The sequence below is a fragment of the Prionailurus viverrinus genome, chromosome C2 (assembly GCF_022837055.1).
Source record: "Prionailurus viverrinus isolate Anna chromosome C2, UM_Priviv_1.0, whole genome shotgun sequence".
Lineage (NCBI taxonomy): Eukaryota > Metazoa > Chordata > Mammalia > Carnivora > Felidae > Prionailurus > Prionailurus viverrinus.
This window is the reverse complement of record NC_062569.1, coordinates 62,011,427-62,038,564: the sequence shown is the minus strand read 5'-3', so window position 1 is coordinate 62,038,564 and position 27,138 is coordinate 62,011,427. Positions and strand designations below refer to the sequence as shown.

Sequence of the window (27,138 nt, the reverse complement as noted above, 5' to 3'; positions counted from 1 at the left end):
CGTGTGCCACAATGTGGGAGAAAATATTTATACTACATATAGCCTACCAAGGACCACATCCAGATATAGAAAGAATTTCTATAGACCAATAATAAAAGGCAGGCAACCCACTTAAAAATTGGGCACAAGAGTAAAATAGTGATTCACAAAAGAGAAAATCTGAATGACAGTAAGTATATGAAAAAGGAGAGTAAATATCATTAATGATCAGTGGAGCACAAATTAAAATCACGGTAAGATACTATTGTAAACAGGCCTGGAATGATGAAAATGGAATACACAGTATCAGGTATTTCAAGGACAGAGTGACTAGAGTATTGCTTACAAAAGTATAAATTATTATAATCACTTTGTAAAACTCTTTGGCACTCTCTTATTAAAGGTAAACATCTGTATAACGTAAGATGCAAGAATTACACCACTAGGTATTGCCTAACAGAAATGCATAGTACCTTTACAAAATATATAAAGGAATGTTCAAAACACCAGTATTCATATTAGCCACAAATTGGCAACTACTCCAGAAGCCACTAAGGTAGCCAGCCTGTGAGATGGCCTGCTATGATCCCTGTCTCCTGATATTTGTGCCCTCTTGTTGTCTCTTCTCACATTGTATCAGGGCTAGTCTGTGTGACCAATAGAGTATAGCAGAAGTGATGGCTTGTGGCTTCTGAGATTCCTTATGAAAGACTGTATCTTCTCTCTTAGGCTCTTTCCTCCCTTCTTTCCCCTCCTCTCACCTACTCCTCCTCTCCTTCTTCCTCCCCTCTCCTTCTCTCTTCCCTTGCCTTCTCCCACCCTCCCGTCCTCTCCTTTTGCCCCTTTCACCTTTTTCTCATCACTATCTGGGGAAGCCAGCTGTCATATCAAGAGAAACACTACGAAGAGAGGTGTGGTGACGAACCGAAGTCTTCTGCCAACAGACACGTAAGTGAACTTGGAAGCAGATTGTCTCAGTCAAATCATCAGAGATTGAGCCCAGCTGGCAGCTTAAACACACTCTCATGAGAATCTCTGAGCCAGAGTCCCCCAGTGAAGTTGCTCCTAGGTTCCTGAACCTTGGAAACTGTGTGAAATAATGTTTGTTCTTTGAAGGTGAAAATTGTTGCAAATTTGGGATAATTTGTTATTCAGCAATAGTTAACTAATACATCCATCAACAAGAGAATGGGAAATTGTGGAGTAATCATAAAATACAATAGTAAACAGCAATGGGAATGAACAAACTATAACCATATGCATCATTATAGATAAATCCCACAAACGTGTAGTAAAAGAAACCAGATACTAAAAAGTATATACATTATAATGCCATTTGCATAAAGATCAAAAACTGACACAAAACAAATCTACAGTGATAGAAGCCAAGAGAGTGGTTATTCTTCCATGAGGCACAAAGGGGCTTCTGGGGATATCAATAATATTCCAGTTCTTGGTCTGAGTATTATTGACGTGGGTGTGTTCAATTTGAAAAGCTATCCTTCTAGACAATTAAGATCCCTTTACTTTTGTAAATGTATGTTATAATTAACCAGTTTAGTCAGATTAAAAGGGAATGTATTGTGATTTCAGTATGATGGTCTCTGAATAATATAATGAACTATTTTTTGATGATAGTTTCTTAAAAGTACAGAATCACTTTACACGTTGTCATTTCTGATACTTATTCTTGATAAAAACCAAGTACAAAGTAGAGAATCACAGTACCATGAAGATGATTCTCTAGGGAATTAAATTAATGCGGTCCCAGTATATAGTTTTCTAATAATCAAATTTAATTTTAAGATAAGCTTAGCAGTGTTTCTCAAACTTTAACATGCATTAAAAAAAAAACCCAGGGGATTGACTTAAAATGGAAATGCACTCTGCCTCTATTCCCAGAGTCTGATTCAGTAGGACTGACAAAGGGCCATGAATTTGTATCTTTAACAGATATTCTCATGAAACACTTTGCAAAATACTGAGATAAAATTGTACAGGTATTTTTTGCAAACCTTGGTACATACTTGGATTTCTGAATTCCAAATATAAACCACAGTTTAACTGCAAATACACATGGTATTTGATACCTTAAAGAAAATTCCTCAAAATTGGGGTAGACAAAAATTAAAGCCTGAATATAGGAGCTCATATTTTAAATGCCTTTGGACAATCAAAATGATGTGAAATAAAAAGAATCACATATATTTTATTGATTCTAATATATAACTTCTGTTGCATGAGAAGGGTGATATCTATAAAAGATATGCACCCGTTGTACAATAAATGTCACTCTAACATGAACACCCCCCTAAACAAAACGCGCGTGCACACACACACACACACACACACACACACACACACTTAAGTGTTACTCCAAATAGCCAACTCTGAATCTTCAATGAACAAAAACAAGTTAAAAACCCCACCAATTTCAGTAAAATCGTACTGCTTTCTTAGAAGTTTGTATGTCTCTATGTTATGTCCCTCACTATAGTCTGAAAGTCTTCACTTGGCTGTGGAAATGACTCTGGCATGGAAAGCATGTGACTCTGACTTGGGAGGAAGAATAAGCCATAGCTCTCAAAGGACAGAAATCCAAATAACCGGTTTTCATGCAAATATGCTCATAACAAACAAAGCAAGGTGAAAGGAATCCTGAAGACATAAGATGTGTAGGCAGAATTATTTATAAACGGTATTATTCTGAAACTGCCCAAGAGGCATCAGCAAGTCTTTAAAGGTCCCTTATGATCACTGTTATAAGTACTGCTGGAAATAACATACAGCAGTAATAAACCATGGGTAGCTACAGAAGCAGGCATACCGTTTACTTTACCAAATGGGGTTTATTTTTCCTCTGTAGTCTCCTCTTAATAATATGAGCCCCAAAGTGAGGTCTGTGTCTGGATTTATGAAGTCAGTGAAAATGGGGAGGTCCCAGGTCCTTGTGTATGCCAGCAACTCTGTAATCATGCAACAGCTTGCTGGGCAGGGGATGTGGTTACCTCCATGTTCCGCACATTCGCTAGGCCTGTTGGTGCTCACTAAATCCTTAATGGGGATGACACCACGACAACCAATGGAGGGTTATAAATGCCGCTACCTCAGGTGCAAAATTAGGGGCCAGACTTTGAGGCCCCTATTGCTGAGCCTACGGATTTTTCTATTAGAACTACCACATGAAGGGATATAGAAGCATGCTTATTAACATCTTCACCCTCTATACAGCAACTATTTGACTGCAGTGAGGCAGGTAACATCTCCTCCTCTGTTCAGTAACCTTTAGAATAAACAGTAATCAAGTGCCTCAGAGTAAAGAATAACAAGGATGCTAGCATGATGGCAGGAGCAGAATAGGAAATATGTGTGTACATATACATACCTACATATATATACGCATATGCACATGCATATCCATATTTACACACGCACACACGCAGATGAAAAAGAAAAAGAAAAACCTGAAGAAACACTTTCAGAACAGGCTATGTTAAAAATCAAGACTCCATTAAATAGAGAAATTAGGTCTATATAACCGATGTAGAAATGTATTAACTGGTGCAAGATAACAATATGGAACAATCTAGTTATTTTTCTCAAATGCTAACTTCGATGAGGGCTAGAGAGAATTCAAAACCTGACCTCTCTTTTTTGGCCTATGGAGTGCACCATGTCAAAGAGTTGGTCTAGGTCAGTATATGAGGGGCTATTAATATTGTTCCTCATAATCTGAGAAAGCAATTGCGATTAATTGTAAAGCTGTCCCCAGTGCTCTTTCCAGCTCTGTACCCCTGCCCTTTGCAATGTGACACTCAGTTCCTCTCTTCAAGTAGTAGAGTTCATTTCTCCAACCCTTGCATCTTGTCTGGCCTTGTGACTTGCTTCGGCCAGTAGACTGTAGCAGAAGTGATGGTGTGCCCGCTCTGAGGCAAGTCCTAAGAGGCCACCTTGGACCAGCCAGCCATAGCTGACCTGACAATTGACCACAGATACATGAGAGAGTCCAGCTAAGTCTGGCCCAGACTCGGACAACTGCCCAGTCTACCCATGGACTCATGACAGATAATAGTTATTGTTTTATGACCTTAAATTGTAAGGCAATGTGCCTACACACCAATAGCTACACAATCCTGGCTGATATTATGATGAACAAGTTACTTCTCTAAATAAAAGGTAGTTTTTACATTCCTTTTTGGACATAGATTACAGCCATTATTATCAATTTTGCTATCTCATGTGAGATGCATTTCTCAGTACTTCATACAACTACTACAATTAATACTTGAAAAACCCAGATTTTTGGTATGGTGCGTTCCCTAGATGGGAAATCTGAGTCTAGGCACAGCGACAGTAGTTTCTTGTCATCGCCCCTCCACATTAGAAAGGTGGTTCAAAGGAACAGCTTCGTTACAGGAAAGTCGTGGGAGGATTAAAAGTGATCCAGGCAGGGGGCGATGGGATCCAGATGGAAAGTGAGGTACATTATGAATAGGCAAACTCCCTAGTAACCTTTTCATCCTCAATTGGCACTCTGAACCAAAATCAACCTTAAAAGCTCAAGATGAAATGCATTCCAAAAAATGGCTAGTATCTTTAAATTATCATGAACAGGTACCAACTGGGACATTGGTCCCGGGATGCTCTTTTGTAAGTGAGCAAAGACAAACATCCTAATATTCTTTCTACCTAAAAACCAAAATCTAATTGCTGAGCAGACTCTTCCTGGGCAAAGAAATCTGAAAATAACCAAGTATTCAATCTATTCCATTGTTTGAATTCAAATGATGAAAGAAACCATATACTTTTAAACACGGGCTCTCTAAAAACACTGGTGATCACAACATATTGACGATCATAACAAAGTCTACAACTTGGAAGATACTGTAACATATCAAGGCAAAAAAAATTCTGTTCCCTTGAGCCCTACAGATTTACTGTTTTGGCCCAGGGGTAGCTTGAAACTGAAGCTCTCCTTGTGGAGACAGAGGCAATAGTGGGAGAAGTCACAGTTATTACTACTTTTAACCACAGTCACATGTGTTTCTATGGCCCTGTCCGCAAATACCAGCATCAGTAGTAGCAAAGAAACACAAAATTTAAATCAGAGTGAATTTCACACTTGAGGCAACAGGCAGCTTTACATTTGGATATGACATTCAGAGCTATGTAAAAATACTACTTTGCATACAGATTATTGAATGCTTTGTCTTGGAAACCAATTCATGTTCCGTATGCCAGGACCCAGGGAAAACTGGCGATGCTGACTGGCAGACTCCTTCATTTAAGTTACAGAATTCCAAGAAGAAATATAATTTCCCTCAAGCATTTTTTACAAAGAAAGGAAACCGGTAACCCTTCGGGGATTGAGTTATAACACTTAGAATGAGAGAAATATATCTTTTGAAAGACACAGAAACTATAATTTTCCCCAAATTGGTAGTGAAAATAACTACAGGAATTTGCACATTCATCCTAAGTAATAAAGCACAGGTCACCAGATTATCTTTTTTTAAAACTTAACGTTCTTGGAAAGTGATGTCTGAATATTTAAAAAATTAATTGTCATAATAAGAGTTACTAATTATTGAGGATCTATCATGTGAAAACCTGTGTAGCTGTTTAAATATGGTAAGCTCACAACAATCTATCAACATAGATATTATTGTTATTCCAACTTGAAAGATAAGGAAAGTGATGTATAATTTGCCAGAAGCCCCATTAGAAACACACTAATGATTTAAATAAACAGCTTTGAATTAAACCATTTTAATGCTGTTTTTTTTGTTTCCTTCCACATTTATCATTCATATTTTGCTGCTCTATGAACACATTGAAATCAGAATCATGTAAGAACCAGACTCCTCTAGACCTTTCTTCTGTTTCCTTTCTCTCTTTTCTATGACCTCACAGTTCTCCAAATTCTTCTATCCTCCATTTAGAAAATAATTTTTTTTTAATTTATCTTCTTATTTCCAAGCTCTTGCTGAGCTAAATTTCATGGTTACACCCCAGGAAAGCAACATACCAATTTTGGACAGTAAAGACTTCATCATGACTGACATGCCTCTGATTGGTCCTCCGGGTGGTAAACTATGTTACCCAAGATTCAGGAGGTAACCTGCCTTCTTTGAGGACATCTGTCTGTACTAACTTTTTTTTACCAGCATTCATGTTGGCATCTCATTAACATTTATGTGTATGTGTTTTCATAAATAAGAATTTAAGGTTGGTGAAGACAGCAGTGGGTCTTACACTATGCGTTCTTTTCATAGCAGATACATTTTAATTCAGATAACTAAAAACCACTCAAACACTTTGACCTCAAAGCTGACATGTAATTAATCTTTAATGAGTTATTAACATTCTTTGCAAAGTTTTATAAGGCCTTGCTAGGGATTAATAAAATTATTAAAATTTGAAAAATTAGCCTTGAACAGATGAGTGGGATATTTTACTATCTTGTCAGGTGGATAACATACATGAATACTAAGTGTGTGGGAATGTACCACTTGACAAAGGGTGGCTTTTACAAACATTTGCATGGCACTCTTAAACTATTCATCATCTGATGCATAGTCTTTTCATATGTTTCCAACCAGAATTGTCTTACTTTTCATTCTAAAAATCTAAAACACAATAGAAAAAAAGTATGTGAAATCCAAGAGAGTATAATATTGAGACTGTGCATTAACTATCATAAAGAACACATAATTCAAGATTGATGGCAGTAAAAGTTTAAGAGACTAAATATAATTTGAGTTGGCTTCTTTACCATTTCAACAATACTGTGATACTGAAGTGGGTATTATAGTTTCCTTTTGGAGAATTTTCCAAGTTTGAGTAAGATAATAGATGTGAAAAATGCCTTGTAAAGCATAAAACATTAAGCTGTTTTTATCATGATATGATTATTAGAGATGTAAATCACACTGCTTGATCACATAGTTTAAATTATAGACATTCTCTCTAGAAATGTAAACTTCTAAGGCTACCAGATATTGACGGGTTGGCACTATCATTTTCCATTCTCTCAAATTTAAATCAGAATTTAGTAACATACAGTGAAATCTACAATGGAAATACTTCAGATTCTATGGTATAATGAAACATAATTCCCTGCTAATAGCTAACACACATCATCCTTGTGAGAATACATAGGGAATTTCAATGATACTACAGAACTGCTTCCTTAAGATTTGAAAAGTTTCAGATTCAACTTCCGGAACACATTAATTATGCGGAGATGCTCACTAAGGTAGACATCCAGGAAGTCTGAGCTCTTGGCTGTTGTGCTAAAGTGAGGCACATTAAGTGGTGTGCAGGCTCCCTTCTCTTTCTTCTCTATATTCAGACAATTGATTAATGATGGCACAAGAACACAGTAAGATCGACTGTATCTTAAAATAGCAGAAGGATTTATTCCTCCAGTTTCTTGGACCTGTCATTTTTATTATAGAAAAAAGCACATACAGGTATCTCAGACTGAGCATCACCATTGTCTCTGAGGCCAGCAGGCAGTTATGTATTCTTGGAAATAACTATTATGATCAATCAGGCATTTAAAATTGAGCCACTTTAAACTGTTTGAAAATTGATTAATACATGTATTTCATCTGATTTTCCTTTCATATTCTATCTCCTTTTGGGCCCAAGAGATAGAAATTATTCCTAATATAGTCACAGACACTCCTTGAGTGTGGTCCGAGAAAATAAACTCTATTAGATAGTTACAAATGCAGCTAAGTATTGTTGTTTTATCAGTTGTAAGACCCTCCCTAATTTTAGAGATGTTAAAATATAAAAAGAATTGTGACTTAGAATACATGATATAAATATGGCATATGTATGCATATGTGTGTGAGAGAAGGAAGGAAAAGATAAATTAAAACTTGGCAATAGAAAAATTCAATGATTTCGAAAAGTTACTTCTCAAAGTATCTATCAGAACATTTAAATATACTGTTTGCAAATTTCATGTGAAAGCAACTTTCCAGGTATGTTTTTTATTTCATTTCAACATTAATAACTCTCATGGATTCTGCATCCTTTTTTATCATTATTACATTGGACCTGACCTTCTAGGGTGAGAGGGATTGAGACTGAATAAGATTCATCAACAGGGATAATGTATCTTGGAGAGGCAAAAAAGATTTTAAGCATTCTGTTGATAGGGCAAAAAAAAAGAACAAAAAACATTAACCAAAAATGGTTAACAATTTTGTTGCCTTCACTCTCAAGTTTTCTGTAAGGCAGTCTAAAGGCACTGTGTTCATTTTCTCACTTCCATTCATTCTTTAATCCTGATCTGCAGGGTCATCTTCTTTCCTCTCAATGTGTGTGCATGTGTGTGCGCTCATGCACCTGAGTACATGTTTTAATTACCAAATCTCAAGTCACAAATCCTACATTCTTCTTTCCAAGAAGAACTCCTTTGAGTTCTTAGGATCTGATTTTCCAACAAACGATTATTCATGGATGTCCTGCTCAGCATGTCTCAAACTGTACATACCAATCCTTCTTTCTTTTCTTTCTTTCTTTCTTTTCTTTCTTTCTTTCTTTCTTTCTTTCTTTCTTTCTTTCTTTTTCATTTTTCTTTGCTTTTTTTTTTCTTTTTAAGCAGCACATGAGACAGCAACAATCTTTTCTTGTTGGAAGTCCTCCTTTTCTGGAATTATATCTCTAAGTCCTTCTATTTCTTTATCACCTTTTTCTACCTTTCTAAAGCAGGAGTAACAAACACAGGTCCCTGAGGCCCAGGCAGGAAACAGCAGTAAGAGAATGGAGTCTCAGCAGGTGAACACCAGGGAGTGGTAGGGACCAAGACTAACTGGAAAGTGCCTGCCCCACCCAGAGAGGTACTAACCGCCCTGCCCCACCCAGAGAGCTAACTAAATGTAGCCATTTGTTCCCACACAGGAATACGGTCCTAGTGTTCCCAAATCATCCGATTTTTTAAAAATATTGAATCGCTTATTTTAAAAGGAATTTGCCTTCCATTCAAAATACATCTGCAAGTCAAATTTAGCTCTAAGGCTGCCAGTTTGTAACATCTGCTCTAAGTAAATCTTGATATCATTCACTGGTTTCCCATTCTGTATTTCCCCCTAAATGTAGGGTATTTATTGATTTCTGCTCATGGTCTCCATAGCTTTTGTCTTTACTGTCTTCCTCTTAGTCCTTTCATCCAACCTGTCTCTATGTTGATGGTTCTCACATCTACACTCCTAGTTCTGATCCTTCCCTGGAGTTCCTAGGATCTGATTTTCAAACAAATGATTATTCATGCGTGTCCTGCTCAGCATGTCTCAAACTGTACATACCAAATCATCGTCAAACTCGGTCATCTTTCATTTTCCACATCTGTTTACTGAACCTTGTGATATACAATATATATTTTTAAATTTTTATTACTTTATATTATTTTATATATATTGAAAGCTAGCATCACATAGTGGTTAAGATCAGTCATTGGAGTCAAACCACTTAGGTTCTAATCCTACCTCCCTCATTACTATGTGGCCTTGGACAAATTACTTTACCTATCTGTACCTCACTTTCTCCATCTGGACGTGGGGGTAATAAAAGTACCTACCCCATAGGGTTATAGTGATAATTAAAAAAAAATACTGACTAGATAACAAGATACAACATGGGATTTTTTTTTTTATTGTCCCAGATTTGCAGAATCTGGGCAATTTACTCAGGTTTCACTAATGGAGTGTTAATGTAGTTTTATGATTCTTAGCTTTTCAGTTACATTGAGGGTATAAAATACGTGCTGTGGGTTACTTTTTAAAGATGGATAGTTTTTTTCTTTAAAGGAAGAGGTTTTGTTAGCCTATTCACTGAGTTTAACTATGTGCTAAATGCCCTTCCAAAGATGTAATGTGTATTAGCCTATTCAATACTCTGAAGAATCTTATAAGTTTCCTATTAGTCCCATTCTGCAGATGAGGATACTAAGGTAACTAAGTACTTACCTAATGTAACAGAGAGCCTAAGTGGAGAAGCATAGACAGTCAGGCAGTCTGGCCCTGGCTTGCCGTAATTCATTACTGCACTGGACAGCATCTTTGGAGTTGTCAAGGGACTGTTGCCTTCCTTGTCCCCTCTCCATGGGGATGCTTTCCCTTCACCTGAAGCCCAGTGTAGAGGTTTCAGAGAAAACACTTTGAGAGCTTGATATGTGCCTTCTGGAAAGTGGGAGATTCTTGAGGTGGTATCAGACCCACATGTGAAGATAAGAGACTGGAGAGTGACATGGCCACCAATGGCAAATTGTAGGAGCACCTTTACCACGGGGCAGCTGCTGGTGCCATAGAGGGCATCTTGAAGAATAATACTCCAAGAAGAAGGTAGAGAACAAGAGCAAGGTAAGGAGGGAGTGAAGGGCCCCACCCCTTCTCTCCTGCCCACTTCTGAGCTTGAGTTAGGCCTGGGCTAGCAAGGGAACAAGTTTAAATTGGATTAGGAATTGAAGTTTTGATAAGAGAACTATACTTTTAATTGGGTTATGGGACCTCATCCAAGAGCAAGGAAAAATGAAACAACAGAGAGGCTGAGCAGAGCAGGGCTGCAATGATGTTCTGCACCTCATGGCTAAGATCAAGTTCATTTACTCCTCTAAAACCTTTAGAACTCTCCTCATTACTTCCGCAAGAGGGACTGAATCCTCTAATATGTCATCTGGTGCTTTTCAACATCTAACCCAATTCTATTCCTTTTACCTTTATCTCCCGTCACATCCAAACCTAAATCTAGTCATGCTCCAATGATACACGTGGCACGCAAGCCCATCATTCCACACCATTAGGTGGCTGTTCTGCACGTCACTCTGCCTGGCATAAACTTTGCGCCAGACTTTTGCTCATCATTTAAGATTTGGCCAATATCTTACCTCTTTAATGAAACCTCAAGGATTTCCCCAATGGAATTAATCACAGCTACTTCTCTCACATCTATTATCTCATCCTCTCTTAAAATAGAATTAAAATTAGTGCTTTATACACCTTTCTCATCTACTACATTTTAAATGAATTCCATGAGGACAGGAAGACATCTTAGCTTTTTTTTTTTTGTATCCTATAAAACACTCAGCAAATGGGGTATGTACACAGAATGCACAATAAACAATAACACAATTACAGCTTAATGAGTATTATAACCTGAGATCTTTCTCACTTTCAGAGCACTTGTAAAATTCTCAGGAAAGTCTATGTTATATGGACTTTTGTAGGATTTTTGTTTGAAAAGGAAACAATGATGTCTGGACACAGTGGTATAAAAAAAAAATTAGAAAAGAAATTGTTCCACATGTCAGTTGGTCCTTATATTTATATATTAAGCAACTACAGTACTAGAATGAATACATGTCAAATAAGTCAAAACAATATTTGATGGTAAGTAGATAAAAATTTCAAAACACAGTGAACCTTGAGCTCAATTAACAATGCACAAAGAGTCCACGTATATATGAAAGCAGTATGTGTTGGAAGGTAGAACGTCTGGATGACTCCATAGAAATAAGAATTTATTTTGTACTTTGCCAGATATTCAATTCAGGGCTTGGGAAGCAAGCAGCAAATGCAATCATAGATTACTGTAGGCAGCTAGCCAGCTATATTTACCAACACACAAAAAGAATTTTAAACAGTTAGATTGGACAGTCCTATAAAAGCAAAAAGAACTGAGGCCACTCAGCATCTGCAGAATGCAAAGGAAATTCCTCAGGTCATTATTTATGCTAGATGATGAACAGGACTTACTATAGGCAGCTTCTGATTTACAGCACTGGTCATGAGGCTCAGTCCAGTTGGACAGGCAGGTACACTGGCTAGTATCAAGGTCCTGCTGAGAACTATCATTACTGATGTGGTGCAGCAGGAGGCTTAGGCTGTAGAAATAGGTCGGACAAGCTGCATACAAACAAATAAAAGCATTCTCCCTCCATCACTGAATTGCGCACAGGCTGGTACGGCATTTGACATTTCAACAATGCTTTTGGCTATGGCAGGCACTCTTTTTGCAACCTACAGATGTGGGGCCAAAAAGAGAACAACCCTAATCAAACTTCTTGACCTCTTAGAAATGTAGCTGGCTTGGAAATTAAATATTGGATACAATATTTAATATCAATAACTATTGTCTCATTTTATAGATATGTACTGTTGGTATGGACTTGACTGATACTCTAGTCCTCAATTACTAATTACATGACCTCAGACAGGTGACTCAATTTTTCTAGATTCAGCTTTCTCCTTCATAAAAAGGGTAAGCAATAGTACCAATCTCAGTTAGTTGTTCAGAGGATTAAATGAGTGAATCGATGAAAAACACAGCACAGTGAGCATAGAGTAGGCACTCAGCATGAGCTCTGAGTAACATATTTGCACTATATTGCATATGCCTGTATTTACCACATAGTGTTGTTATTTACTTCACATTGACTTACATATTATTACACACATATAATTATATACTATTGTTTAGTTGAACCTCTTCTTTCTATATTCAGACACTAAGAGCCAGAGCCATTTATTTACTTTCTTAAAGTGGCTTGGCTATATTTAAAAGATCACATATGTCTTTTTTTTTTTTTTAGAAAACTTTTTTTTTTTACTGTTTATTTTTGAGATAGAGAGTGCACGTGCTAGCAAATCTTTGATGAGTATTACTTATATATCAAGAGTTAGGGAATACAAAAATTGAATGAATGATAGTTTTAATAATGGGCAAAAGAAAAATTCTAATACAATATGATGGGTGACACTCTGGAAGGGATTTAGTATTTTTGTTTGTTTTTATTTACACATACCAGAAAATGAAAAAAATCTCTGAAAAATTACAACAGGCAATAAAAGTGGAGGGAGAGAAAAATTCATTAGTGGGAAGAGCAATGATAAATGACACTGCATTTTAAAAGCACATGATGCTTAGGGTACATGGGTGGCTCAGTCGGTTAAGTGTCCAACGTTAGCTCCGGTCATGATCTCACGGCTCCTGGGTTCAAGCCCATGTTGCTGAAGTGACAGCTCAGAGCCTGGAGTCTGCTTTGGATTCTGTGTCTCCCTTTCTCTCTCCCCCTGCTCTCTCTGTCTCTCTCGAAAATGAATAAATGTTAAAAAAATTTTTTTTAATGTTTAAAAGCACATGATGGTTGGGGGAATGAGTAAAGTATGGAGAAGGAGTGTGATAATTGTCAATATGCTAGGAGCTAGGGACAGGTTGATGATGGTCATTTAGTGCCCGAAGCTCTTTAAGGGATTTCCGTTTCATCACAGAAGGCATCAGCAGGTCATTGAGGGTTATAATGTAATAACAAGATTAACTTTAAAGATCTGAGATACTGTAGAAGATGATAAGAATAGGGGAAAAAACAGCCCTTGGGGGCCCTTCAATGGATATGTACTAAAAAATGACAGCCAATTTGAATATTAACTCTTTGAAAACAGAGGAAGCTAAATCTCCTGAAGACCAGATATGCCACTCCTCAACTTAATGCCTTTATATCACTGCACCTCAACTCTCTTCCACTCCCACAGACAAGGGGGAGATGAACGCATTGGTAATGACATACGCATCAGTCCTCAGCCACGTCCCTATCTTAAAACTGAATTTGCACAATAGCTTTTTGAAAGGCCTGTCACTGCTTCAGTGTAGACTCTTTGTTGCACTTCTCTGTGGGAGCTGACATTTTGCTGATACTTCATCAGGCTGGACTGCCTGCTGAGAACAAGATTGGTAAGGGATATGCATCTCACTGCTGGAAAGGATGGGGGGATGCATTATTTAAATACAATTTATTTTACAGCAACTTAAAAATCAGATTTAAGATCGCTTTCAGAGACGTTAGAAGCATATTATTGCATCTCACCTCTTCATGTCTGGGGATGGTTAATACTTCTAATTGTTGGAATAGTTTTTTTGTTTTGTTTTGTTTTATGTGGGTTTTTTTGTTTTGTTTTTGGTGTTTTTTTTGTTTTTTTTTGGTTTTTTTTGTTTTGTTTTTTTTTTTTTTTGGCTTAGATAACTGTCTTCTTGTTCACAATGGTGCGTCATAAAGGAAACACCAGGCCTGATTTATGGTAGGTGTGTTACTGGAAGTTGGAAAATAGCTTAGAGGTTCTGTATGGGAACAAAATAGTTCCTCTAGATCTGAGTTAATATTCCAACTACATAAATTCTAGAGAAAAAAAATGAGGCTGTGTCCGCATAAAACAATGCAACAGTTTTTTTTTTTTTAAATCTTCAATCAGCAAAAGCAAATAATTTTTGCTCTAAAAATAAATTAGACTTGGGTAACTAGTAAATTTTTTGTTGGTTGGAACTATTTGTTAGTTAATTTAATTTGACCAAAAAGGCCAAACTAGTGATCTGTTTAGAAACGGCCAAGTAAAATGGACATCTGAGAAGTAATCATTTCTTAGTATCAAGAAAGTAAGTAAAGGTTAAGAAATTACTCAGTGTGTTCAGAATAAAACTATTTGTCAGCTAGTGGTATGCTGGAGTTGTTACTACCAGCTTGAGGAGACCAACTGTTAAATTTTCTGGAATTTTGCAAGCCAGTTGACATCCCATTGGTTGCTTGACCAATCACCATGGTGACAGACTTAACACTGTAGAGAATAGCCAGTACTATCAGCCAAGATCTTTACATTTCAGAGGACCAGTTGTAAAACATTTACCAGATTACCTCTCCAGAAGGTTCCCACCTGTATTCAATATGGTTTTCATGATGTTTAATGATGTTTAATTATCATCATTTCATGATGATTAATCATGACATGATGTTTGATGATATGATGTTTAAAGCATAAGTTCTATTTGGAGTTAGTATCCTCTTTCTAGTGTCTTCTCCCCCATTCTCTCTAATTCTCTCTCTTTTAGTAGTGAAGGAGCCAATTGTGTAACATGGCAGAATTCAGAGAAGTTGTAACAAAACAACTGAGGGATAGAAAACGGGATTTCTGAAGACAGGGAAACGAAGAGTTATAAAGAAACATTACTTTCTTCTTTTCTTTTTCTTAAAAGAGAGTTTTAGTGGTGCTGTCAAGCTATGCTCAATATGCATGTCATGTGAAATAGGAGAAAACAGTCTTAAATCAAAAGAGCAGCAAGGGGCGCCTGGTTAGCTCAGGCGGTTAAGCAGCCGACTTCAGCTCAGGTCATGATCTCACGGTTCATGAGTTCAAGCCCCGCGTCGGGCTCTGCACTGACAGTGCAGTGCCTACTTGGATTCTCTCTCTCTCCTCTCTCTCTGCCCCTCTCCCACTTGTTCTCTCTCTTTCTCTCTCTCAGAAATAAACATGAAAAAAAAAAGCCAACAAGTTTAATTAAACTGAAGGAAAAACATCTCCACTCTTATGGATACAGTGAAGGCCACCACAAGACAACACTTAAAGAACAGGCAACCGGGGCGCCTGGGTGGCGCAGTCGGTTAAGCGTCCGACTTCAGCCAGGTCACGATCTCGCGGTCCGTGAGTTCGAGCCCCGCGTTGGGCTCTGGGCTGATGGCTCAGAGCCTGGAGCCTGCTTCCGATTCTGTGTCTCCCTCTCTCTCTGCCCCTCCCCCGTTCGTGCTCTGTCTCTCTCTGTCCCAAAAATAAATAAACGTTGAAAAAAAAAAAAAAAAAAGAACAGGCAACCATCTTACTTAGGTACTTAGTCAATGATTGGTCTGAAGATGATATGTTTTCCCCGTGATAGTAAAGGGGGAAACAGGTGAAGTAGTAAATATGGGTAAGACAAAATGTAGAAAGGAGGAAAATAGTCACTCACAGTGTCACCGTCTAGAGATGGCCACTGGTAACAACTGTTTTCCTTTCTACCGTATTTGTCCATAGACATATATAAGTATATGTCCTTATAAATTTGGGTCACTCTCTGTGCACATCATTTAATGTCACTTTAACGTCAACTCTCTCAACATTACACATCCTTCTAAAATATGAATCTTAATGGCCTCAGAATAGGCCACTCATGCATTATGGAATTTGTTCAGTCATTCTCCTTTTGGTGGGTATTTAGGTTGTTTCCATTGTGTACTTTTAGTATTATAAATAATGCTGGGATAAAGAAGAAGCTGGGACTCCTTCTCAGATTATTTGGTAAAAGGCCTGATACATAAGGCTAACCTTCACAGATTATCAAGGTTGTGACAGGATCTATCAAACCATAGCTGTCACCGCTCCCCCTCCCCCCACCCCAAACACTGTTTAGGATGTACAAAAAAAAAAAAACACACACACAATTTACTGTAATGCAGACAGTTTTCTAACACAGTGAAATAAACCCTTTAAAAAAAAAGAATTATTTCCCCCCAAGTATTTGTATTTATAACTACCAAAAATTGGAATTTACACAAAGCCAATATCTTTAGAAATAGCTTTTGGTCTCTCCCGCCTTGAAAACATATTACCTTGTATAGCTTATAAGTATTTTTACAGTTCATTATGCAAAGTAACTAGGTTTTAAAATTCTGTAAGCACCATAACAGGATATTTAGAAAATGTTGTATGCATTTTTTCAAACACAAGCCCCTTTTTTAAATGCCACACACATTTCTTTGTGGAGTAAGCATGAAGCATTTTTAATGAGTCCTATCTTTTGGTTCTACTCATTTTCCAAAATATCTTATTATGATGATTATATAATTTGTGTTTGTGTCTGCCTGTGTAAAATCAGATAATACCATATAACACTAAAATTGAACTGGACTAGGAGTTGGTGAATATTTTTGCCTATTCAATTCAATACATTATCTCATTTATCAGGTTGCCAATAGAATTACAATGGTATTACTAATCACCAAAAATTTCTCTGAACTATCATGATCTATTCTCAGGGAGCTTGATATCCTAGAATGGAAGAGTTGTAATATAGCTATTAAAATTAATATTTTCAAGAATGAACTGTTTATCTTTCTCTTCACTTGTTTTCAAATAGGCTATTTATATCACCTGACAATTGGAACAGTGTAAACTCTATCACTAACCGCTTAATAATTATTCCATTAAAGTTGAGTTAGACAAGAGAAAATGTCACTTCACTGTGGAAATAGCTAGTAACTGCCTTCTGAATATGGAAATTCTTACCTTTAAGCTTTTTTTTTTTAAGCAAAAAAGTAAGTTAGGGATGGCCAGCTGCTGTTCCAGCAAAGTTTTATACTGCTTGAAACGCTTGTCAACGTTGCCAGAACGACAGTCCTAAAATAAAAACTACACGCTTACAGCCAGAAAAATCGTCAGGCAAAGACCTTAGCCTAACACTTTTGCTTGAGAGTTATCCTTAGGGGCAGTATTGCCTGTCCCCCGAATGATCCGATGAGTAGCTAAATGCTGAATTCTATCCTCATGTTCCATTTTATGTTAACATTTACGTTTCTGGTTTTATTTGCTTGTTGGTTTACAGAAAGTCCTCAGCACTGAAAATTAATTCAGATCGTTGTTCACACCTTATAAAATCACAGATAATCACAAGCAACAGACTCTTGCTACCTTATCAGATGCATTTGAAGTAATCATGTAAAAAATATCGGTGCTATCATCCAGCCCGCAGCTTCCCTCAAGTTCTCAAACTCTGTTTCAATGTAGTGGAGTGGAGAAGGTAACACAGGCAGGGTGACAGAGGTTATGTAAGAACCACGCACAGAAAGGAAGATAACAGGATAGTCATTCTACTAGCTCTTTGAAGTGGGTTCGGCGCAACTAAGCGCTTTTTATGAGTCTATAATCAGATGAGGATGATAGATCCAGGCTAGTGGATTCTCAAGACGCCTTGCGGTCTAACTTTAGTAGACTATGCAGTCTAACTTTAGTAGACTATGGTAGGTTGGTTCCAAGGATGGCCGCAACCACATCTCCCACCTCGCAGGTCTTTTGCAGTGAGATTTTGCTACTTCACTCATCAGAAGGTAGAATTCTTCTCCTCTTCCTGGATCTGGCTGGCCTTATCACTCGCATAACCCATAGAATTTGGCAGAAGTAATAACGTGTGGATTCTGAAGCTGGGCTTTTTTGACATGTTATGGCTTCTCTTTAACACTTTTAGGATGCTGCTGCTTGGATTGTTTTCTCGAGATTGCTGTGCTTTGAGAAAGTCGAAGCTAACTTTATGAAAATGCCATATATAGGAAAGATGGGGTTCCCGGGTTGAGAAGCCCAGTCAAGCCTAGTTCCCAGCCAGTCTACTAGCTGAAAGGGGGAGAATCATCTTATCAACCCACAGGATCAAAAGAAAGAATAAATCATTGTTTTAAGCCACAAAGTACTGGGATGGTTCGTTACACCACAATAGATACTTGAAATACACCCTAACATAATATCTCATAGAGCAGTTAGGAAAAAAGAGCATTTATAAAGCTAAGAACTTTCCTGACTTTGTTGGTTATCCTGTCTAGGTCACTGACTCACATGTGGTACACGCTTTTCCTGTGTAACCAGGACAGTCACAATTTTCAGGGTTTTTTTGTTGTTGTTGCACTGACTTCCATTCTCACAGGGTCCACAGGAGAACTGGCACTCTGGTCCCCAGAGGCCAGCAGAGTAGGCTTGTAGAATAAAAATAAAGAAAAAAGAAGGAGTAAAGTCTTATAAGGAATCTCAACATGCTCCCCGATTTCTTCTGTAGCCTAAGTGAGTTAGAAAAGTGTTCATGCGTGTGTATGCGTCTGTATGTGTTGTGTGTGTGAATGTATCTATGTATCGCTGAGCTGCAAAGAAAGGAACATTCGAGTAGCCTCCAAGGATTTATAGCACTTCCAAAGACATTCCCTGAAGAAATCAACATGATGCCAAAACTTGTCACTTTGGAAACACAGATACAGAGGTGCCTTTTTTTTTGCTGAAAATGTGGTTTTTCAGACAGTAACAATGGAAGCAATTTTGATATATACCTTTGGGGGCAGTTGCACAGAACAAAACCTGAAAATGAGATGTAATTTGTAAAGGAAGCTTAGGAGTCGCCGTGCTTGGGAAACTGTCCCCAAATGGTTGCCTGAATCCTGTCCCAGTCTTTGCTTCTTTTGTAAGCCAGAAAAATCACCCCAGAGCTTTATAATTTGTGTATTTTATAAAAGTGTGCAATGCATAAAGTGGGCAAAGAGGAACATGTTGCTGCTTTGTTGAGCGCCCTTTGAACCGGAAAAGGATGGCTGATGCCACAGGGCCCGGTGAAGGCTCAGTGAGAGGGTCCAGAATTTGTCCTACCATGGACTACTGGAATTAGAAGCCTCGTGGGAAGCATTCTTTTAACACAGGGAAAACCTGGGAACTTTCCTAAACATGACAATTGTGGAAAGTGGCATCCATCCAAGTTGGGCTGTGAAGTATCTCCTCATCCTGGGAAGAATCTCTGAATAACAGAATTGTGACATTTTCTGGGATGTGCATACCATTCCTGGCTATTATGTATCGATCATTACTCAGTGCCAAGCACTTTACATAAATTAGCTCACATTTCCATAAATATCTACATGTGATGTAAGCAATTTTATCTCCTTTTTACATAAGAAACTGAAACTCCAGGAGGTAAAGTGACTTACTTTGAGTCACACAGCTAATAAGTAGCAAAATAGGATTTGAACCCAGATCTTCTGGCCTTTTGAGACTGAAATTCAGCCACCATGCCTAACCTGTGCTACAATATGAGCACCTCTCAAGTCAACTGACTTGCTTTTAGACACCCATCAGAGCTCAAAGTTCAAAATCCGTCCAGCATGGAACTATGGTAACAAACATCTGTCCTTCTTTGGGCTGTCGAGGCCTCCTTTGATGGACTCAGTGGGTTCTCTGGACCAGTGTGCTCCACATTTAGAGATCTGCCTGCAGTTGGGATCCAAAGTACCACAGGCTACAAACTAATCAAAATAAGGCAAAGACACTGTCATTTTCCCCTCCACCCACCCTCTTTTTCGCTATTTCACAGATTCACATAGAAACCAGCTCTTCCACTCTTAGAAGTCATTGCTGATGGGCTAAATAAAGCCTGGTGCTGATTGTAGAGAGCACTGTTCATTAGTGCCATTGAAACGATCTGCAGTCTTTAATTAACTATTCATCGGCAATCTAGATACAGGTCTAGAGTTAAGATTTTTAAAGCTATGTCTGGCTCTAGGAGCACTTGGGCTACTTCACTTTTTTAAAAAAGAAAAAGAAACACAACAGGCCTGATTTTCATCATGCACAACTCTTCGAGAGCTCTTCTTGCCTTGATTTCAACTGCCAATCATGGCGATCCCATTCACCCGCTCCAGTCTGATTCATAATTTCATTTTGTGGTTAGACAAAAATATCAGAATTGGACAAAGTTATCTGATTGAAAAATAATATGTTTTCCAGAGATTATGGTGACCTCTCTATTTTGCTAATTTACATATACTTTCAACTCATTTTCCTTCACAGTGGGAATCTCAGAAGCATTTTCCAATAAAGTATATTCAGCAGCTGCTTTAAGGAAATGTTATCAGAATAAATTAAATCTACCCAGATGTCTGTATATGGTATTGTCTCCTCATGCGTTGACTTCCAGGGCATGACTTCTTTAGCGAGTTATTGAATAGGGGGGTGATTCTAGGCCTAAAAATCAGTTAAAGCAGGAGGAGGTTTAGAGATTGGCATGGGGCCTACTCTTAGACGATGTTAAACACACTTGTGTTATGTCAGGCTTGTGTTTCCCTAAGTTCTTTTCTCCTTAGCCTAGAAAGTCACAATGCAGCTACAGAAACAGTCCTTTCTCCACAAAATCTAGATGGACACTGCTGCTCACATACTCCAGCTTCATAGCCATAGGACAACCTGGAAGCCCTCATTCCCGTTCAGTCAACTCCAGAAAATCCCTGCAGACCATCTTAAGTTGACAATGCAAGGAGAAATGTGTAATACTTGAAGGCAAAAGACAACCTTCAATTTCAAGGCTTACCTCTGTAAGTGAATCCAACAGTATGATGGCTTCCTTTCAACCTAGTCACCCCTCCTGATCTTTTTTTAAGTCTATTTATTTATTTTGAGAGAGAGAGTGTGTGTGTGAGTGGGGGGAGGGGCAGAGAGAGAGGGAGAGAAAGAAAATCCCAAGCAAGCTCAGTGTTGTCAGCGCACAGCCCGACGTGGGGCTTGAACTCACAAACCGTGAGATCATGACCTAAGCAAAACCAAGAGTTGGAGGCTTAACCAGCTGAGGTACCCAGGCGCCCCACTATTCCTCCTGATTTTTAAAAAGATCGCTCTTTGGGGGCACCTGGATGGGCTCAGGTGGTTAAGCCTTCCACTCTTGGTCTCAGCTCAGGTCATGATCTCACGGTTCCTGAATTTGAGTCTCACACCGGGCTCTCTGCTTAGCACAGAATCTGCTTTGAATCCTCCGTCCTCACCCCCTCTCTATGCCCCTTCTCCTCCTTCTCAAAAATAAATAAACATTTAAAAATTAAAAAAAAAAGATTGCCCTTTAGATCACTTCAAAAGCAAAAAGTTCACTTGACCATTTAGTTCTGATAATTGTATAATTATATTTGTTATATATTCAGTCTTTCTATGTATGAAAGAAAAAAATGCTGTAAGAATTTCCTCTGAATAAACAGTAACAAGTGCTTAATTCAGAATACATCATAATAATATAAGAAAAATTTATAAAGAATAAAAATTGAACCATGAACATTTATGTATTCATTTAAGAACATACTTATTGAGCAACTCCAAAATGTTAGGATTATTCTAGGAGTTTGGGAATACTTTGGTGAACAAAGCAAACAGATAGCCTTCCCCCTGTGGGGATTAACTTCTAGCAGGAAGGACAGGGAATAAATATTAGACATAATAATAATTGGAGTATGTTATAATAATAAAAAGACTACTATGTTATAAATACTATATATATACTAGTATACAATAAAAAATAGGATGTTAGAAGATGATACATACTTTGGAAAAAATTTTAAAAGTTCAAGGAGTTTTGCAAGTTGTTAATTTTAAGTAAGGCAGGACTGACAAGATTCAGTGAAAAAATGACATGAAACTTTGTGAAATAGTGAGAGAGCCAGGTAGATACCTGGGGAGAAGCTTTCCATGAGTCCACAAACCAGAGAAGCTATTACTAACATCTTGATCTCGGAATACGTTTTCCCAAATCGTATATGCGCATGCACATTCACACATCTACATATGTTACTTATAATTGGAATTATGTTGTATGTAAACTTTTGTATTTATGGATTTCTTAAAAATATTTATGTAATATTTAGACATTTGAAAAAAAGATGATACTGATACCCCTATTTAAATTTTCGAAAACTTCTCTATGGTCAGAATCTTTGACTTGTGTTTATTTGAGTGATCTATCTTCAGGTATAAAGGAAACAATTCTTTAACTCTGGAAGCTAGTACCCTTGGTTGATTACTTCAGCTCAAAGAAGTGATTGGTCAGCTTTAATCTTAAGATAAGATTCTCTGCAATGCGATCTTTCTTCTGCTCAGGCTAGCAAGGAGACCGCTAAGAGCAGAGGCTGAGAAGACAAAGTAAAATAACTTCATTGCCATGTGTCTCAGTTTCCTCACCTGCAAATAGGGGATTAATACCCATCTCCTGAGAACACTGGCAGATTAACCAATTAATGATCATATGGTGCCGAACAAAGGCTGAGCATTGTTATTAGAGAAGAAAGAAAATGTATCATCAGATTGTACCTTTCTGGCGCTGTTGCCTTGGTAACCAGATTTGCAGGTGCAACTGCCATTTTTGGCACTGCATTCCAGGGTGTTCTCCTCCACATACTGACATTCTGAAGAGCAGCCAGCTCCATAGACCCCCTTGGGACAGTCTGCAAGCAGATTGAGGCAAACCGGTCACCTGAAAACCATGCTTTGTTTCTTTTACATTGTCAGTGTACAGGCATGTAGTTCTGCGGGGCCTGATTATGGGGAAAACAAGGGGATCATCCTGACTGCCAAAAAAAGAAACAGAAAAACAAATGTCTTTCAAATCAGGCAATTCATTTGCTTTTTGGCAACTGGATGTGAACAGTGAAGCCTGAACTACTTAAAAGGCTTTGGTGCTTCTGGGAGAGAAATTGCTTCTCAGTGTGCTCCATTGGTGCCTATAGTTAATATTCTCCAAGGACTGTTAAGATCTGCCAGGCCCTATATTCATCGGGTCGCAGCAAGGGGATGATGGACAAGCACTGATGTAAAGGCTCGCCATTGTTTCCATTCCCTTTCAATATATGGTAATCGGAAGTAATTTTACATCACGTAGATTACACAAAACTTTCATCGTGACAGCCGCATTTTCTTGGCCACGTTCTTTTGGCAAATGGTGTTTGCCTTTCCTTCATTATTTTCCCCATGCCGTTGAATTTTAGGGATGGTAGTCAGCACAGGAATTCTAATTTGAAGTCCCACCTTTGCATTTAGGAAAACATAGCCTTAGTTCTGTCTTTGAGGAGTTATTTACAGTAATTCAATTCCCTTTCCAAAACCTCTGACATGTTTTTTCCTCCTCCATTACAAATGTCCAAGGGACTCATCAAGATCCTTCAAGTAACCTCCAAGCTCCAGGTAACTGCATTGTATGCCTACAGAGGCTTTGTTCTCAAAAGCTGCGTGGAGAAAACAAAATAAGCCACTTGACTTTCTGCTAGATGGAAATTATTAGTATCTGCTAATATCTGCTATTATTAGAAGAGGTAATTTAAAGTAGTGGTTATAGTGCCACCATGCGGGGTAATCCTTGTCCTTGTTGCCAGGAACAGAGTTATCCCTGGAAGCAGAACAGATTTATTAACAGGACTCCTTTTCACTGTTAATATTGTCCCATTTGGATGATAAATTACGTGATCCCTCTCTCATCCTTCCTGTGGCTTAGACCAACTAAATTGCAGGCCTCTTTCTCAGAGCTTTTGTCCTCCTTGATACGACTCTTGTGAATTCCAGAGCACTCACTTCCCTGGACTGGCTTCCATGCCTTACTCTTCCTGGTTCAGCATGGAGAACAGTGGTTCAGGGAACAGCTCAGGCATGATAGAATGCTTAAATATGACAACTGGACATATTAAGAAGCTATAACTGAAAATGTGCTTAGGGAAAAAGGAAAAGTGGAGTAACATCTTTGGCAATCCAATATCTACTCAGGGTGCATTAAGCATTGAAATGTGTCCTTCATAATTCTTATGTTGAAGCCCTTACACTCAGTACTTCAGAATGTGTACTTACTTGGAAATTATGTTGTTGCCAATGCAATTAGTTAAGATGAGGTCATAATGGAGTGGGATGGGTCTCTAATCTGATATGACTGGTGTCCTTATAGGTAGGTAAAATGCGTGCACAGAGACACTCACACAGGGAGAATGCCATGTGAAGACTGGAGTTAAAATGGTCACTAGCCAAGGAACTATGGGAAGCTTAGAGAGGTCTGGAACTGATCCTTCCCTAGCACTTTCAAAGAGATCATGGCCTGCCAACACCCTGATGCCAGACTGCTAGCTCCAGAACTGTGAGGCAATAAATTTCTGTTGTTTAGAGCACTTAGTTTGTGGTAATTTATCATGATAGATTTAGAAAACTAATAGAGGGTTGCAAAATGAAGGTTCTGAGGGTCAGGTAAGTGGCATTAATAAATGAAGCCTTGAATCTAAGCAATAAGGATCCTGAAGAACTAGAATGTGTATGTTCTTCCTAAAGGTGGTCACTTTCAAGATGGTAACCACCATCACTACCACCACCATCTGCTCTTTGACTTTTTGACCAGATGGATTATGATTGAAATGTTTTTGCCTAAACATGTGATATTACCTTATAAAATATTCAAGTTATTACTAAAACTGGGGTGTGTCCTGTTACCCTAGAGGAACAAAAATAGAAATGATGCTATCTTTGTTTCTAAATGGGTCTCCTTCTCCTGGTATGTTCTAGGAGGTATGTCATGTTCTAGACCATACCATCCACACCTGTATTGTTCACATGTACCCATGCCTTTTCCCCGTTCCTTCTGTTTTGCTTGTCCAAGTCTAACCTTTCCTCATGACCCAGGTTCAGTTTTCTATGGTGCCTTCTCTGGCTCTCTTATTAGAATATTCACAATTTACTCTCTGTCTTCAATGGGCATACCTTTCATAAAGTAGATAAGATCCATGAACATTCAACTAAAAATATAATGTGAGACCCCAAAAGGTCTCTGTTATTAAAAAAAACAGGTCACAGTATTACTGAGGTCCACTGAGGAAGGATTTCCAGAGAAGGGCATGTGAAATGGGCGGAAGAAGAGGGTAGAGACTGCTGTGGGTTCACAAGTGTTTGCACACCGTTTCAAGATGGGGTGGTGGGCAACCAGTGCTGACCCACTGGGAGAAACTCTAAAAGTTACTGATGGCTGGCTGAAGTATTTACTGGTGATTGTGTTTTCTTGCAGCTTTTGCAAAACATGGTTGATGGCCAAAATGCAAAATGAATAGCCTGTTTTAGAAATTTTATGGAATAATCATTGCTTTGTATTAGAACACAGAAATAAAAGAAACTAGCACTGGGCCTTTGATATTCAATCCCCAGAAAGTGTCAAATGTCCATTTATTTAAAAAAAACTTTTTGTTAGTATTTATTTATTTTTGAGAGAGAGAGAGACAGTGTGTGTGTGTGAGCAGGGGAGGGGCAGAGGGAGAGGGGGACACAGAATCTGAAGCAGACTCCAGGCTCCAAGCTGTCAGCACAGAGCCTGATGTGGGGCTAGAACTCACGGACTGTGAGAGCATGACCTGAGCTGAAGTCAGATGCTTAACCAACTGAGCCACCCAGATGTTCCTCAAATGTCCATTTAAATGAACTAGTTAAATCCTCTCAGGGTAAGCACTAACTAGAAAAAAAAGTGTAAATAATTCACAAATATTTTTCTTTCATTCATCAAAATCTAGATTCTATAATGTCAGGAGGCTAAATAAAGACTAGAACATAAACCATCATATATATGATATGACTATATAAAATGTTATGTTTTTTACTCTCTTCCTCTAACATATTTTTGGTACTTTTTTGAGCCTTCTTGCTTCATGTAGAGTACAAATTATTGCCCATGACCTACTCAGATGAAAAAACCTCCCATAGGGCCCTGGCTCACACATAAGGCACCATACACCCTGTGGCAATGGTCATTGTTGGCACAGTTAGATTTCTTTTTGTAGTTCTTCCCAAAGGATCATTTTTGGGCATCCTGGAGGGTTGGAAGGACAAACAAAGCGAATACTACCCACATGCAAAACTCGCAATGCTGCTGTTATATGAAATAAGGGATTGTAGAAAGGAAGATGTTTGCACTGTAATTGGACTGAAGCTAGAGAGATTTTTCATAAACTCCGAATATGATTCCAAATCCTCTGTCTAAAATTTGGGGTGCCTGCGTGGCTCCGTCAGTTAAGCATCCGACCTTTGATTTCAGCTCACGGTTTTGTGAGTTTGAGCCCTGTGTCTGTGGGGCCAGTGGGGAGCCTGCTTGGGATTTGCTGTCTCCCTCGCTCTCTGTCCCTCCCCCACTCATGCTATCTCCGTCTCTCTCAAAATAAATAAATGAACTTTAAAAATTTTTTTAATTAAAAAATAAAATAAAATTCTACAGTGACTTGCCATTGCTGTCAGATTAAGAACTCCAAACTTAATGAGACCTATGAGCCCAGGTACCAGCTGACTTCCTGTTGCATTAATGTCTCCCTAGTTGTAGTTTGCTCCACCAGCTGACCTTTTTAGGCTCCTCTGGTGAACCTCATTCATTCCCACTTCAGAGTCTGGCAGCAGGAGATGCCGTCAGTGTGGAATGCTCTTCCTTCACTCTTTGTCCTGTTTCATGTCTGCTTGCTTTTCTGCCTTCAGCTTAAGTGTTATTTCTCCCTGGCCCACACAGTCTGCATTGTCCTCCCGGTCTGACCGCCAAGCACACGTTAATATTTAATTGGTAATACCTACCAATATTTGTAACTTATGTCTGCTCTGAATACGACTGTAAGTTCCACATGGAGCGACCAGAGTCTTTTTTAGTTTTTATATATTTTTTATTACCATATCACAATGCCTGGCAGATTGCCTTGCTACCATTTCACGTATACCTTTTGAATAAGTGAATAAACATTGCTCAGGGGGTGCAAATAACTGGGACGTCAACAGGGGTCTTCCTACATTTCTCAGAGGGGGA

The 27,138-nt window shown here is 38.4% G+C and overlaps 1 pseudogene; it reads right to left on the bottom strand.

The window, feature by feature from the left end:
• LOC125174454 (EGF-like and EMI domain-containing protein 1) overlaps positions 1-27,138 on the bottom strand; it is a 179,932-nt pseudogene that overhangs the window by 67,111 nt on the left and 85,683 nt on the right.